At 37.7% G+C, this 14906-nt stretch overlaps 1 protein-coding gene across 4 annotated transcripts in view; it reads left to right on the forward strand.

Annotated features, from left to right (window-relative positions):
• Window positions 1-14906, forward strand: part of LOC120771734 (protein kinase C, brain isozyme-like) — a 212670-nt gene that overhangs the window by 28530 nt on the left and 169234 nt on the right. The window lies entirely within an intron of this gene.

Genomic DNA, 14906 nt, shown 5'->3' on the forward strand with positions numbered 1-14906 from the left:
GGCTATGAAGCACCACTCAAAAGGCTTTTTCCGAACGAAACTCAGTGCATGTTTGATTTTAGAATTATCTAATTATCAAATAAAAATCAGACCAACCGTAAGTTTTTTATATAGTGAAGGAAAGCACCAGCCGTTATTTTTAGCCTACTCCAACCACTAGCGGTTCTACATAAACCAACGGACTATGATCTGTATCTGACAAAGAAACCTATACTCGGCTACAACCACTTATATAATGTTCCTATATCATCATGATCATCGGTAAGTGTTCCGTGTCTTAACGTTGTTATTGTTGTTATAGCGACAGAATTCTGCCAAGTTAACAGTCCTTGGCCGGATAAAAATCCGAGTCGATTCCTTTTACATAGACACGACTGCCGTGGGAACTCATCCCACATTTGGTAATAACTGATGCCTCGCAGTAAGTGTCAATTCCAGGCTTACTAAAAGCATTATTGGACTTAATACCTGTGGTATTTTAAAGAAATGTTATACGCAATATTCATCAATCGTTTTAATAAATACATATACATGTGAAACCCAGCGATCAGAGTGTATATATGAGATACTTATGATGAGAAAAGAGTCCTGGGTGTTGTCCTCAATATCGAAAGCCGCTTCAACTTTTGTGGTGATGAAGACTATGGCTTGGCAGGGATTATTACCGAAATTATCTTCCAATTATTAGTTACATAGTCGATGGAAGCTTTCCATCTTATATTATCTTATTACGATTGTAGAATTTTATCAATCGAAGCATCCTGGCGATATCGAAAGTCCACAAAGATATAAGCCAGCCTGAAAGTATAGTCAGAGCTACTTGCAAAAGGGTCATTAGTTCGAAACCTTCTATACGTGGGAATAATATTTTTATATATCAGAAAGTGCTAGCTGAATATTTTGAGAACAGAGATTTGGACATTCTCAACTGAGGTGGACCATCTCCGGTTATTCCAAACCATCTTTTCGGAATAAAACTTTGATGTTATGGCAGAATACTAATTTTGTACCTTAGCTTGACAAGATAAGAGGAAATTAACTTAATATCATGGATATAGCTGAATCAGTAGTTTAAAAACAAATGTCCGTACTTCCGAACAGAATCAAAGAATCATTTTGAATGTCCCTTCCCTTTTTATTTAAATCATAGCAATTGAATCAATGCTAATTGCAAAATTACCAAAATTTTGGGCTTCTAAGTATTCAGCCTTAATACCATCCTTTGGATTTTCACTTTGCATTTTTATATTTGCTTGGGAAAATATCTGCTAAAGAAAAGAGCCTGTTTTTAGAAGTGAATATTCCGGAACCGCTGAGCTTCACAAAGTTCTTCTTCGATCTTCATAATGCTTGGGTGAAGAGGTGGAAATTGTGTTCTTCATTGCTACATAAATATGGAAATACGAAATTCCTTACAATCTGATAAAGGGGAATCTTGCTAAAAATCGACGAATCTCAGCAAAGCGTTTCAAGCAACTAATGCGGTAATTACAGTTGTCGTTGTAGAACTCAATACATATTTACTTGCATATTTGTTATATCCATTGTATTTATTTCTGTTTTCTTTTTAACTTCCTGCATTCATGGATTTTTTACAAAAGCAAATCTTTTTTAACTTGTTTTCCGCCAAATTGCAACCTCATTTCTGTTTCGCTTCTTTTTATCTATTTTTCTTGTGCAAATTTACATACTGCCATTTTTCTATACAAATTCTTTATGTTTCATGTTCTTTATGCTTAAACGGTGCCTAATTATTCTACGCTTATCTGCCACATGTGGCATGCAGCGTCTAGGGGCTCCAGCCGCAATCATCAAAACAACATACGTGCTATTAACGGTATATTTTCGTGTTCGATTGCCATACTGCTTCGCAAAAGTTTTATGCCTCAACAAGCTTGCAATGCAGCTTTTTTCATATATATTTTTGTCTTTGCATTTTTTCTTTTTGCTACTTCGGCTCCATTTTATGCACCATTTTTTGTCTCTCACATTTTGGTATGGCTATTTAGCTGCCACAATCAGGCTCACAGCACCGTTATACCGACGCGGGCTACAATGACTCTTACAAATGTGCGTTAACAACAAAACCACAATATTATTATGATTACCTCGCAACGATACGATCGACCACAACACGTGCGGGATGGGATAGATACCGAGAGTTGAAGAGAGAAGCGAGACGCATTTGTAGACAGAAAAAGAAAGTGGCAGAAATGCGTGAGTATGAAGAGCTTGACAAGATGGCCGACAGGAGTAAATTCTAAGAAAAAAAGGAGGCTATCAGGAAGTTTCAAGACCGGAGCATACTTTTGTAGAACCCCCAAAGGTGATCTAGCGAGCGATGCCCAGAGCATACTTAAATTATGGAGGGAAAACTTCTCCAGCCTGCTGAATGGCAGTGAACGTACAACGTCAAGAGAAGGCGTTCCATTGCCTGACCATGAAGAAGTTCGAAAAGCAACTACCGGTCGAAAGAACAGCAAAGCAGTGGAAGCCAATTGATTCCCGGCCAAGCTATTCAAACATTGTGGCGAAGAACTAATAAGGAACATGCATCAGCTTCTTTGCAAAAGATGGTCGGACAAAAGCATGCCCAACGATTGAAATTTAAGTGTGCTGTACCCTATCCACGAAACGGGAGACCCCGCAATCTGCGCCAACTACCGTGGGATAAGCCTCCTCAACATCGCATATAAGGTTCTATCGAGCGTGTTGTATGAAAGATTTAAGCCCACCGTCAACAAACTGATTGGACCTTATCAGTGTGGCCTTAGACCTGGCAAATCAACAACCGACCAGATATTCACCATGCGCCAAATTTTGGAAAATACCCGTGAAAGGAGAATCGACACACACCACCTCTTCGTCGATTTCAAAGCTGCTTTCTACAGCACGAAAAGGAGCTGCCTTTATACCGCGATGTCTGAATTTGGTATCCCCGCAAAACTAATAAGGCTGTGTAAACTGACGTTGAGTAACACCAAAAGCTCCATCAGGATCGGGAAGGACCTCTCCGAGCCGTTCGATACCAAACGAGGTTTCAGACAAGGCGACGCTCTATCGTGAGACTTCTTCAACCTGCTTCTGGAGAAAATAATTCAAGCTGCAGAACTTAATTGAGAAGGTACAATCTTTTAGAAGAGTGTACAGCTGCTGGATATTGATATCATCGGCGTCAACATCCGCGCCGTTAGTTCTGCTTTCTCCAGACTTGACAAGGAAGCAAAGCAAATGGGCCTGGCAGTGAACGAGGGCAAAACGAAATATCTCCTGTCATCAAACAAACAGTCGTCGCACTCGCGACTTGGCTCTCACGTCACTGTTGACAGTCATAACTTTGAATTCGTAGATAATTTCGTCTATCTTGGAACCAGCGTAAACACCACCAACAATGTCAGCCTAGAAATCCAACTCAGGATAACTCTTGCCAACAGGTGCTACTTCGGACTGAGTAGGCAATTGAAAAGTAAAGTCCTCTCTCGACGAACAAAAGCCAAACTCTATAAGTCGCTCATAATTCCCGTCCTGCTATATGGTGCAGAGGCTTGGACGTTGTCAACAACTGATGAGTCGACGTTGCGAGTTTTCGAGAGAAAAATTCTGCGAAAGATTTATGGTCCTTTGCGCATTGGCCACGGCGAATATCGCATTCGATGGAACGATGAGCTGTACGAGATATACGACGACATTGACATAGTGCAGCGAATTAAAAGACAGCGGCTACGCTGGCTAGGTCATGTTGCCGGATGGATGAAAACACTCCAGCTCTGAAAGTATTCGACGCTGTACCCGCCGGGGGAAGCAGAGGAAGAGGAAGACCTCCACTCCGTTGGAAGGACCAAGTGGAGAAGGACCTGGCTTCGCTTGGATTATCCAACTGACGCCACGTAGCGAAAAGAAGAAACGACTGGCGCGCTGTTGTTAACTCGGCTATAATCGCGTAAGCGGTGTCTGCGCCAATTAAGAAGAAGTCGCGAGAAAATGAAATATGCCACTTTTGAGGCGTGAAGGGTGATTTGAGAAAAATTGCATGGTATTGCAAGTGTAATAAGCCGAAGCGTGAAAAAAGTAAAAAGAAAACCGCTCAAATGAAATGATGTTACGTATACGCCAAGTAGTCTAATAGAAAACAAGAGCAGTGCGGAAGTAGAGAAATGGTGAATCGAAAGCAACTAATAAAACTCAGTAAAAAAAAATAATAAAAATAAAGAAAAATAAATTTAACTAAAATAAAATAAAATAAATTAAAATTAAAAAATGGAATAAAGATATAAAAAGTAAATAAATTTGTAATAAAAGATTCAAGGAAATTAAAGACTTATTTTCATCGGCATAAAAAATTTTAAATGAATTTTGTATGATAGAATTAAAAATAATCTGAAAATATAACGTTTTCAATTCAGAAATAATATTTTATTTGAAATTTTCTGCAAAAAGTATTGTTATTACTAATTTTATATAAAATTAGACTAGATTAGATTTAGGACATGGTTATATATAAACATAAGCGCCCTTGGATATTCTACAAATAATTTATATAGTCACATAAATTCCAACTTTAACACATCGAGCACCGTAGTGTTTTAGGCTGTACGCATTACTTTTTGTATATTTATTTTTGACCTACAATAAAAACAAAAAAAGGCGTTACATTTTGAAGCGCACAATGGTCATTTGGCTTTCTTCAATTGTGGGGGTCGCAGCCTTTATTGGTGAAATAATAGTTGAGTGTCTCTGGTGCATTAAATTTCGAATGACCACTGCGAAAATGCTGAATTATTTCGGTTATTCATGTGCGAGTATAAACAACAGTCATTTTATTATATTAAGGTAGTGTTTATTGGTATTTGTGGAAAGTTATGTTTGTTAATATAATTGTATGCATATGTGCACACGCGCCTGACAAATAATATTTTTCTTACAAATGTTAAAGTGACTGACTTCTAGCGTGTACTCATTACTTGTTGATAGTCGAAATATACTGGCGCACATTCATGCATCTTTTTATTATAAACATCAACAACTATTAAAAGAAAGCAACAGCAATTTAAAATTCCGGTAACCAAACATGATGGATTTGTTCACAACTTCTACTTCACTTTTAGTTCTAAGTTTTTTCTTAAAATATCTTTGTTTTTCGAAGTGGGAACCTAGTTTGGTAGAAAAAGTGTCTAGTTTGACATTTCTTTCTTTATCTATAACTTAAATTTTACCCTTTGCTTCAATTGATTTTTAAATCACAGTTGCAATTAGTTTGATTAGATTTTCACCAATACTGGCGCACATAATTTGCAATGGTACGTTAAGCGATTTGCACAGCTACATCAACGATTCAAGTGAAAAAGTGAAAATAGAAAATTACCGTTAAGTTGCGTGCAAGGTGTGGAAATGTGCGACATGCAATTAAACAGCTGAATAATGGACTTGATTTAAAGCTTCGCACAGCTCCAGTGAAATATAGCAAATTTAATGAAGGTTAGTTAACAAAAACAAAGCGCTTCTTCAATGCAGTTTTCTACGCCACGCTTTCGCTGACAGAAAGATCTGTGAAAAATCACTGCTTTTATTCAATCAAGTCTTGTCATTAAAGTGGAAAATTATGCAGCTTTTCTGTTATGCCTCGCTCAAACTCGCATCAATCGCGTCGTGAAAGGCGCTGAGCAGTTGAAAATACGAAAACTGCACTTCGTCTGATTAGTGTTTTTGCCTTTTCTTGTCATAAATATAAATCACCACACCATTTAACATAAAACGTTGCTTCAGCTTGAGCGATTTATTTACATCTTCTGCCATTGACCCTCGCTCCATTTTATCACTTGATTAAACGCCTATCTACCTGACTTCCTGGGGAAAGGAATGTATGTGTGAGTACATTTATATTTGGAAAGTTTGAGCCTTAAAAATAAGCGCAATACAATCAATAATTCATTGCCAGGTTTGTGTTCAATAACGGTTCAACTCGTTTTATGGTATACTCAGGAAAATTACCTCTTCAGTTGCCTTAAATGAGCAGCGTTTGCGTTTATTTCGGCTTTGACTATTTAAAGGCTTTGAAGGTGTCTATCGAATTTTTATACTCTTGCAACATGTTGCTATAGAGTATATCATTTTTGTAGTAGTATGTCTGTGTGTCAAAAATTGGTTCAATTGGATCAAAATATCGCTTAGCCGCCACATACCTAATATAACTATATAGACTTTCGAACGTCCGTGTGACTTTATACCGCAGATATTTTAGTTATCTCAATGAATTTGGAAGAGCGCGTTTTACGCATAACAGTGCATCTTTGTGCCTAAATCAGATAAAATTGGGCGAAAACTTGACCTATCCCCCACATCACTTTTATCGGGATTCTCGAACATCCAACTGCTCTAGTTGTCATAGAACTTCATGTAAAGTTTTACCAGCACCTGAAGGATTTTCTCGGTCTTTCCTATCTGCTAGTTGTTAGAGTATAAAATATTCTGTTGCACACAATACGATTTATCCTTTGCTTCAAAATAGGCCTCAGTTTCGGCTATCACCTGTTTTTCGATGAAAATATCTACCCAACGAGCATTCTTTAGAGATCTGAGACATAAAGTAGTTGCAGGGGACCTGATCTGAAGAATATGGGTGTATGCAGGAATAATTTGAAGTCATATTCATGAATCTTTGCCAATGTTTTCACTGACTTGTGACACCGTGGGTTGTTTCTTTGAAACAGCACTCTCTTTTTCCTGAAATACGTCAAGTACCGATGTTACTACCTCAATATAGTTTCTAACAATCCTTACCGCTGGTGGGGGCAATGATAGACTTATATTCAGGGAGAATTTATTCATTCTAGTTTTATTTTGACATTTTCATTGCTTATATACAATTTTTAAAACTATCTTAAATAACTAAATATATGTGTATGTGTATATGTTAGTAAGTATTGTAGCATATTGTTTATTGCTGCTTGACATGGGGTTATTTTACAGTATACAATTTAATACATGGCTATGTTTATGTCAATACATACATATGTATGTATGTATGTTTGAAAATAGATATTTATTTTTAATCGTATTTCGGCTTTGCTGATAAGTATGCATGTTCAATGATATTTCAACAACCGATTTGTAATAATCCTTGCTGTTTGTCTTTCCTTTTTAAAGGTGGTCAAAAAAATTATATTGTGAGCATCCCAAAAACGCCATAACCTCATCTGCCGACTGTTGCGTTTTTCCACGCTTTGGACTTCAAAGTGAAATGATGAAACCACATTTCATCCATGATAACCACTATTTCTGATAAGGATATTTCGTAGTACCAAAACTGCATAAAATCAGGTAAAAATATCCTTCAGCTCTTTTATTTTTAGACAAAAAAGAGTAATTCCTATTCCTTTTATAAATAGAGTTTCAAACTTCCGGTAGTCTTTGTACTGTATAACTACCGGTTATTTAGTATATAACCAGCTGTTAATTAGTATATAACTATCGGTTAATATGTCTATAGCTATCGGTCAATATGTTATATATCATAGTAAATCAAGTGGAAGTGGAACATTGGATAGAGTATAGTTTAGTACCAAAAATGTGAGATATCGATCTACGAATTCGAATATCATTCATAATTCTTGATCATGATTCATTAGTCAAGAATTAAATTGGGATTTCCCATCTTTTGTTATATTTATTTGAATACTGCATATGGTATATTAGTTAAATTAATTATTTAATTTTAGGTTTTCATTACCTGAAATCACCCCAAATTATTGCCAAGTACTTTTCATAAAAGCCAATACGTCTTAACCCATTTTGAAGCTCGTCATTTCGACTTCTAAAAACTTTGAAATAATCCACAATGTATAGTATACCATAGTCTGCCATGCTATGTTTAGTCGCATGTGTATGAGCCCTTAAAAATGCTGCCCATCCAGCAGCAATTGCACTCAACTAAAATGCCACAAAACTCAAACTTCACACAACAAGAACTTCTACGAATTCTTTCAAGTGTGAAGTGCGCCTCCTTAGACAACAAAAGTTTAATTTCATAGACAATCTGATAACAAAAGCTTTTGCACGCGACACTCCTGCGAGATGTTCATGATAATAACTCTGCTTTGTTTACTAAGCTAGTAATAGTGAAAACTGTTATGTCAATATACATACATAGACATTTGTACATATATGTATGTATAATTCCCCTATACTTGTATGTGTTTCAGCACATTTCCTTTACCTTGTTCCATTTTCCATAGTAAAGAAAATATTACTACTTCTTGGCTTGGCTTTCACATTGAACGCACGGCGTGTTTTGCACATGCTGTTTTTCCCACAGGGTCAAATTCATCAATTATCTGACCTATTAGACAATTCTACAGCCTGTTTTCGCGACATTGCGCTAACTGACTTTTTGCATATATACATACATATGTGCGGCACGCCACTTCAAATTTGTTTGGTTTCTACGTCATTTATCGGATATTCGCTTTTAAGCGCCTACGCGATTGAATAACAAACATTCGCGGCCGTACAAGAGATGACACAAGCTTGAAAGAACGATGTATATATATGTATACATATATACATATATAGTATATATGTATGTGTATATGTGCTCGTGTCTACATATAAATTAGCGAAGCGCTCGTTTGCGGTTTGTAGCAATATTTTGCACTGTGGTTAACAGGTGGAGGGCAAGTAAGACAAGTAAAGCAAACATGTTGAAGTAGCCTTGAATATTAGAGATTCGAAGGCACAGAACTTTATCATATCGATATCAATACGCCTCTAAGTACTCGCTGTTATCTTTAAGAAAAAAACTCTTCATCTTCACACCATTGTCGGATGTCACCTTGTGAGAGGAACTGCTTTTGAGCCAGACCATCTACGATCGAACGGAACGAATAATAATCGAACGATGCAATATCTGGAGGCTGTTGTTTGCTTTTCATTGGAGGCGTTTTTTTACGTGGCTGATCTCAAACCCAACGCAATTCTACCATCAGTGGAGGGGAGGGGATGATTCGCCTTCTCACTTTAGCTCGCCTTCAAACAGATGTTCTTTGGCTACCCAGAGAATACTGAGCTGCTTCAGCCATTTGTAAAAAGAACATTTCTAGTCACTCCCAAGCGAATGGCGCTCAGTAAACTTTCCTCACTTGCGTGAACTTTTACACATGACTACATTCTCCGATATCAAGAGAATATTTCGGGTGGCTTATAGGATTTCTTATTTAAGCGTTTCCAGATAGCTTTTATCGGCTTTATGAATCAGAGCGTTGTCATGCAGCAGAAGCACTTTTTCGTGTCTCTTTTGGTAATAAGGCCGTTTTCGCGCTCTGCTCGGCTCAATTGCGTCAACTGAAGTCGAAATCATTCCCCTTTGATTTTTTCGTTTGCAGTTCATAATAAATAACGCCAAATTTACAATATAACTTTCGCAACGTGCATATTCGGCCGGGGCGGCATGAAGCATGATCGGGCAGTCTCCATGACCTTATTTTCTTTGTATTGCTGTAATGAAACTACTTTGCATCAGCCGTTGCGATTCGATACTGAAACCCTTCCTCTTTTGTCGTAGAAGCAATTGTTTGCAGTTAAAAAAACGAACGCTCGAGTTCTCTCGGTTTCAAATCATAAGGAACCCAAGTTCCTTCCTTCTGAATCATTCTCAGCGCATGCAGTTTCGTTGAAACGGCTTGACGGTTGACTCTCGATGCTGAAGGAAACCTTTTTGCAATTGAAACGGATCCTCATCAACAACGTCTCCAATTCACCGTCTTCGAAGGTTTTGGCCTGTTTTCACGTGGACGGCCATTAATATCGAAAACGCCGTCTTTGAAGCGATAAAACCTATCACGGCACGTTGTTTTAACAGCACTTTCGTAAACATCTTGGTGTTCCCGATGTGCTTTAGATGTCGAATTCTTTGACCGACTTTTTTCTAGTTTTTTTACAATATCTTTCTCCTCTTTACAATCGTATATATGCAATTGTTTGTTATTATCAATTTTCCTTAATCAAAGCTCACTTCAGAACCACCAGCTTTTAAGGCAACACAGGTTATTGGACGGTTTGAAACCACAAAAGTGAAATCCAAAAGAACTGATAACCATTTATTTTCCACCTCTTGCTCTCTCTCATATTTCCACTATTTGCATACTCACCCCCACACTCACTCAGACCTTCAATATTTGCATGCATGTGCCGTGGATGGTTTTGCTATTTTTTCGCTCTTGAATGCTAGTGTGTGAACAACCACCAGCAGCGTTAATTACTAATATTATAAATTGGTTTAAATGCGCTCCGGTCAACAACAACAATCCCACCTGGAATGAAAGGTGATACGCTACACATTGTAAGCTTGCCTACCGCACACCACCCTTTCCATGACATCGATGTTGAGAGAAGTTGGCGGCGAGCGCGTTAGGCGCTCTAAATCAACACCACAACTCGACGTCGTCATGTAAATAAACAGACAATTGAATTTTCACGGTCTCCTGTGGCGGCTGTGTCGTTGAGCGAACAGCAGGTGGTGCTGTGTAGGGAGCGCACTGTTCGGCCAGGTGTCTAGAGTTAGCGAGACGAGTGCATGGTGTTAATTGTTGCGACTCACTGTGTCAATGCTTTTATATTTCCGCATTTATTGTTGATATAATAGAAAAAATTAAATTAATATGTTTAAAAATAACAAATATGTACTTATTTATGTATATGTATATAACGATATATATTAATAAATAAACGAAAGAAATTTTTGTTGAAGGAGGCTTACATTTTGTGAAGTGATATCAACAAGATTTTCAAAAGACGTGGCTTGGATCGAACAGTTTGTATGACAGCTATATGGTAAAGTGGGCCGACCTGAAAAATTTTTCCTGGGATCTTAAATTACCAATTTTCAAATGTGGCAACCGTGGCTAAATCGACTCAACTTATCAGGCTTATCATTTACATATATATTTTATAGGGTGTCGACAAATCCTGTTCAGGGTATAATGAAATATATGTAATATAAATCAAAGGGGAGAAGTATAATATATTGGGTATAAAACAGAACGGGCTATAAGACTTTCGGAAATTCCCCAGTTCACCCTCGAAGAACTGTAATTGACTGCTGGCAAGCTCGAAACTAACAAATTGCGCGACCCGGACGGGATTTGAGAAGAAATACTCAAAATAATCACCACAGAATGTCCCGCAGTACTCTTAAACAAGTACAATGCCTGCCTCGAAGCTGAAATATTTTCTAAAATTTGGAAGAAATAACGAGATGTTCTAGGCAGTAAGAGAAAAGAGGATGCCAGCTTGCCGTCAGCATACTGCACGTTATGCATGCTCGACACTGTGGGAAAGCTACATGAAAGACTACTTAAACTTATATTGGAAGTGGCTATCAATGAAGCTGGCTGACTCTCCCCCAGACAGGACGGTTTTAGATTCGTCAGGACATCTCTAGGCATTATTCGAAGCGTCATTGACAGTGTAGAAGTCACACAGCGTTGATGCTGCAAGTATGGTCGAACTTTGGACCATCGAAACCCCTTCAATAGCGCGAGATGAGCTAACGTGGTCGACGTTTTAGAAAAAAAATTTCAGAATCCTCGATTACTTCAATACCTTGGTGTCGAGCTATCGTAGTATCAGAAAACTGCTGTACCAGCCTAGAGAGGAATCACGACTAATATAAGTTACACGTCAGAAGCAGCACAAGGGCCCATTTTAGGCCCAGATCTGTGGAACATTTGTTAAGACGGAATACTAAAACTTAAAATGCCAGACGAATTATATTTAATCGGCTACGCGCAAGATATAGTCGTAGTAATCACAGTTCGAGATAGAGAGGAAGCCCGAAGAGAGCTGAAACAGGTCATGATTCGAACGCAAACATGGTTTGACTCGCATAACCTCCAGCTCGCTGCAGAAAAAACAGAGCTACTACTGGTGACGAACAAGCACATTCCTCTCGTAATAAGCAAGCAAAGACTAAGAAAATTCTAAGGACACAAAAAGATTCTCTAGGCGAAAGACTGGACCCCAAATTAACCTTCTGTTTACAATGGAAAGGCAGCGAAAATAACCTCTTATCTTAGTCGGGAACCAACATAAGAAGGCCCACACAAGTAAATAAAAAGCTCATTATGCCAACAACCACTAGCGGTTTACTATACGGAGCAGAGATTTGGGTAGATGTACTAAAAAAGTTAAGCCGGTATTCTTCAGAATGGAGGGCATCGCAGCCCTTATCGAGCTTTGTCAGGTGGTGTAATAATGGTCATAAGTGGTAAGGTTCCCCAGAACTTCTGGCGCACGAAAGAAAAAGCTGTGGGAGCTAAAGGAAGCAGATGAAAATATCAAAAATAGCGAATAAGGAAAGACACGATACGCGCATGGCAACAAAAGTGGGAGAATGAGAGTCGAGGCAAATGGACGTCCAGACTTATAAGAGATTTATGGTTATGAACCAGTCGCAAATTTGGAGAATTTCTGTACAATACAGCTGCTATGCGGACACGGACATTTCAGAAAATACCTTCATGTGAAGTCAATCTCAAGTGCGAAAATCTTTTTTAAAAGGTTAACAAGGGCTAGGGAACAGTTCAACTAACAACATTAATTTTTTCTATTCTATTCACTATAGTTTATTCAATATTAACGGTAAAATTGACAGAGTGGCTTGTGTGCAATATAAGTGTTCCCTCTTGACGAGTGCTACCACTTCAGTTCAATGAGCAACTATCTACTGACGAATGTGTGATGGAAATGTGTCAATTTATGCTGTCGCTTATAATGGCATAGCCCTTGCTGGCAACCTGGAGTCACACCACTGCACTGTACGTATGTACGTAAAACGCGCCTCCACACGCAGCGCGAAACTAATTGATCGCAACACACATGCAAACAACGCAGTGCGATAAAGCGCACGTGTAGGACGTGGCAAACTACTTGATTTTATTACGCATGCAATAAAAGAGGCAAAAACTCGACTTCCAGAAAAATAGCGCATAAAAACGCGTGGCATTATTACATTGCAGCAAGCATGGTTTTTCTACTAAGTTGCAACGCGCACACGCAAATTCATTAGGCGTCAACTCCCGCACATTTCGGCGGTTGTTTGTCGCCTGCACAAGTCTCCGCTGTGGAATTTTATGCTAGTTTTTTACATTTTCTTTGCATTTTGCGAATTCTTGTCAACGTTTATTCTTCCTCACAGTTGTTTGTCGACTTTTGTTGCCACCTCCGTCATCGTGAAATTTCGCTAATTCTCTGCTTTCATTGCTTTTACTTTCGCTTTTTCACATTTTAGTATGTTTCCACTTTTCTCAACAAGTTACATAGCCATCGATTTTTATTTATTTTTTGCCCGCCCCCACACACAAATTCACGTGTGTGCTCGTGAAAAATAACACAATAATATATCTGCGTATATCCGCTGTAGTTCAGAGCCAAGCGACAAACAAGCGCATTCTGCTTGGCATTATTTGAAAATGCCAAACACACACATGCATTTACAAAACAATGCATACAACTACACTAACACATACACCTGCATATCGACACCTAAAATGCAAATAACGTAATATCACTTTTCATAAGATTTCTGGCGATGTAAAAAACGATATAATAGAAACCACTCATATTGAAATAATATTTGAGTTTATAGTGGTTATAAATTCGTTATATAGCGGTTAATATTAGTTATATCTAATAGCGGTAGCTGAAAATTTTATGCTACATATATGTAATGTAACGTAGTGAATCGTATGTAATAAAAAACTCAATTTCGATTTTTTTTCATAATATGGGGTTTTGCATTTTAGGTAATAATACACACATACACACTCATACATACCTTTAACACTATACATTATCTTTGTGTACGCTTATCATTTTGCCTATTCTTCGTGATAATGTTTTGAGGTTTTGTGGGCGTGTATAGTGTTCTGGTTGGTGTTTAGAGGTTTTTAAAATACCTCTAGCTATTCTTGTCAAATGCAAGATAATTTTCAGTAAATTATAATAGTTGCTTTTATATGAAGAAATAAATTGTGGAATACTACGTTAATCATACAGTAATTGAATACTCTGATTCTTATATATGTACATATGAAAAAATTATAAGATGAGATTGTGATTAGTTCAAAATTATTTTATGAAGATATTTATCTCCTGTTACTTCACTTGCCCATGATTTGAGCATTTACTGCTATGAAAAGGTTGGTTAGTTGGCAAAGCTGCAGCAGCTCAGAACAGTTGGAAATTATGAACAGGCTGCAAGATAAAAAAAACCAGACATGACCCAAATAAGACAGAAATATGACAAAAGTAGAACCAAATACTTACTAAATGGGTTCCGAAATCGTAGAAACTGCCCTTAAAGGGCACTGGAAAATTAACAGCCAATACGGAAAAGGTTATCCACTTTCTCTGTCAATGCCGAGCTCTATCACAAATTCGATACAAAATTCTTGGAACCCATCAGGTACATAACTTTAAATTACGCAGAACATCGATTGAGAGCACCATTTCCGATGAAATGGGATAGCAAGAGTATTAGGTTTTACGATGCTACCAACTGCTAGAAAGTTCGAAGTGAATGCCAATGATAATATAACAAGTGACTGAAAACTTTTTACTCTCACAACTTGTAAGGATTAAAGCAGGGAAAACTACTTTCGAGTTTCCATAGTATATCTGAGTTTTGACTGATATTTTTGGTAAAAAGTTCGTTATAGGAACTGGAGTCCACATATTCGGTATCTGATAATTAGTTTTGTTCGGACTTGTACAAATTTGCTTATTAGGTGGCATATCTAAAAACCCTATTCGTCCAAAGTCTTATCCGAATATATTGATTTGTTCTAGATATCTATATTGGAAAGTGAAAGAATCAGAAAAATCATCACAGTCGCATGGCAGTTCGAAGTTAT

The sequence above is a fragment of the Bactrocera tryoni genome, chromosome 3, assembly GCF_016617805.1.
Source record: "Bactrocera tryoni isolate S06 chromosome 3, CSIRO_BtryS06_freeze2, whole genome shotgun sequence".
Classification (NCBI taxonomy): domain Eukaryota; kingdom Metazoa; phylum Arthropoda; class Insecta; order Diptera; family Tephritidae; genus Bactrocera; species Bactrocera tryoni.